We start from the raw sequence: 2877 nt of genomic DNA on the forward strand, positions 1-2877 counted from the left end.
CGTGGCGGTGGCGGACAGCTTCCCTGAAGTGCTGTCGGAGTTCACTGACTTTACACACGACAAGGAGTACAATGACAACCTGACTTTTTACTTAGTGCTGGCTTTGGCTGTAGTTTCCTTCCTCTTCATCACGTGTTTAGTGGTTATTATATCAGTGAAAATCTACAGATGGAGACAGTCTCGCGTCCTGTATCACTCCAATCTCCCTGTGATTCCGTATTATCCACCACGTTACTCAGACACTTTGGGGACAGGGACTCTCCAGCACGTGTACAACTACGAGGTGTGCAGGACGACTGACTCCAGAAAGAGTGACTGTAAGTTCGGCAGAGCTGGTAGTCAGAACGTGCTGATAATGGACCCCAGTTCTACAGGGACGATGCAGCGGATACAGAGTGAAAAGAGCATCCTGGATGAACCAGACTCTCCTCTAGAGGTTGGTCATATGGGGTAACTTCAGTGATAAATTATTTCCTCATGTATGTTATATTTACCGTTAGTAAGTTTTTAACAGTCGCCGTTAATAATTATATTTCAATCAGCACCATGGACAGAGACAAATTTAGCGATCTCAATCCGCCTCTTCTCTGTAGAGGTTACATCTTAGGAGATAGTTGTTGTTTTTTCACTTAGACATTTTTGTGACTACCCTTTACATTATTTCTAAATTCCAGCAGCAAGGACAGTTAGAAATGTAAACCATTTTGCAGAGAAAAACCTCTTCCTTTTGCGCTGTCTCTTTCTAGTTTCAGCACAACCTTTTTCTTCTATAACAGGATGTGTTGCAATTTAAAACATTCTCTCACCCATCGCCCCCATCTCTACAGTGTAAATTATTTTTCTCTAATCTCTATAGTGTTAAATCATTTCTCTCAGTAAAATCATTGTTTTTATACATTTTAATATATTCTAAATATTACTGCTCATAAGTGTTGTATCAGCATTTTCGTGTAATTTTGACTTTGAACTCCGAGGGACGCTGTTGACCACTATGTATCATTTTTCCAGCAGATACGTAAAGGTACCTCCCATCATCTCCGTATATTTGAGCTAGAAGCCAGAAAGGGAGATGCACTAACCCACGCGCGGGGCTTTCAGTAAAACGGAAACACCGAGACATTGCACGGCATTTTCTTTATTCTTTTAGATGATTCTTAAGACCCTGTTTTGACAACGGATGTATGATAAACAAACCTAAAAGGGACCTAAACGGTTCACAGAAGGACCCACTGCAAAGATGATGTCGGACCTAACAATGAAACGGCAAGTACTGTTGTTTATCTCGGTCCTCTCCCTCGGCACTGCGCTCGGGCAGGTCAGCTACTCCATTCCCGAGGAAATGGTAAAAGGCTCTTTTGTTGGTAACATAGCTCAGGATTTAGGTGTAGATGTCAAAAGACTGAAATCCGGCAAGGCTCGCGTTTTTACACGAAATAGCGCAGAATACGTCGAGCTAAACAGAGAAAGAGGAGTCCTCCTCATAAAAGAGAGAATAGACAGGGAGGCGCTTTGCGGAGAAATTACTCCTTGCGCTTTGCATTGTCAGATCATATTAGAGAATCCAATGGAATTCTACAGTATTAATATCGAAATCACAGACATAAACGATAACCCTCCAACCTTTGAAACAAGCAACGTCCACTTCAATATCAGCGAGTCTACGCTTATTGGTACAGCGTTTATTTTAGATAGGGCTATTGATCTAGATGTAGGAGAAAATGGTTTAAAAACATATGACCTGAAACCTACGGATGCATTCTCTCTCAAAATTAACAGGCAAGTTGATATGAGTAAAAATGTGGAGATGGTTTTGCATACACCGCTGGATAGAGAGAAAAATGATCATTTGTCACTAGTTCTTACGGCGGTGGATGGAGGCGAACCTCAGACGTCAGGAACAATGCAAATTCAAATCACCGTTTTAGACGCTAATGACAATGCTCCTGTTTTTACACTGCCTATTTATAAAGCATCCATAAAAGAAAATGCACCAGTAGGGACAGTTTTAGTGAAAGTTACTGCAACAGACGCAGATCGTGGTATTAATGGTAGAATATCTTATTCAATTTCAAATACTCTAGATCAAGCACGTGGCATGTTTCAAGTAAATAAGGAAAGTGGCGACATTACATTAGTCGGAAAACTTGACTATGAAAAGTCGGGAAACGTTCAAATAAATATTCGCGCAAGTGATGGTGGTGGACTAACTGGTTCTTGTAAGGTGATAGTAGATATATTAGACATAAATGACAACAAACCTGACATTCATATTATGTCTAAATCAAATGTGATATCAGAAGATGCTAAAACTAACACTGTAGTGACAATGATAAATGTTGAGGATGCAGACTCCGGTGAAAACGGTAAAGTGCATTGCTCCATCAGTGAGAATACGTATTTCATATTGAAGTCAACATCAAATAATTTCTTTAGTCTCCTAACAGACACTGAATTAGACAGAGAGAGAGCCTCCGAGTATAATATAACAGTGACCTGCTCTGATGAGGGAGTGCCCTCCCTCTCCAGCAGCGTCACTCTCACCTTACAGATCTCTGATGTGAATGACAACGCGCCTGTCTTTGAGAGGAGCTTATATGAGGCCTACATTGTAGAAAACAACACACCAGGCCTCTCTATATTCACAGTGAAAGCCAGAGACGCTGACTGGAACCAGAATGCGCGTGTTTCTTACATACTGGAGGACTCCTCTGTTAACGGAGTGCCAGTCTCCTCATATGTGTCCGTTAGTGCTGATAGTGGAGTCATCCATGCAGTGCGCTCTTTTGACTACGAGCAGATCAAAGACTTCCAGTTCCGCGTCAAAGCGCAGGATGGAGGCTCCCCTCCACTCAGTAGCAACGTGACTGTGAAGTTAGT

General features: G+C 41.8%; 1 pseudogene; it reads left to right on the forward strand.

Moving 5' to 3' along the window:
• Window positions 1-793, forward strand: part of LOC123957487 — a 2674-nt pseudogene extending 1881 nt beyond the window's left edge.
• Window positions 794-2877: the final 2084 nt, after the last annotated feature.

The sequence above is a fragment of the Micropterus dolomieu genome, linkage group LG19 (genome assembly GCF_021292245.1).
Source record: "Micropterus dolomieu isolate WLL.071019.BEF.003 ecotype Adirondacks linkage group LG19, ASM2129224v1, whole genome shotgun sequence".
Lineage (NCBI taxonomy): Eukaryota > Metazoa > Chordata > Actinopteri > Centrarchiformes > Centrarchidae > Micropterus > Micropterus dolomieu.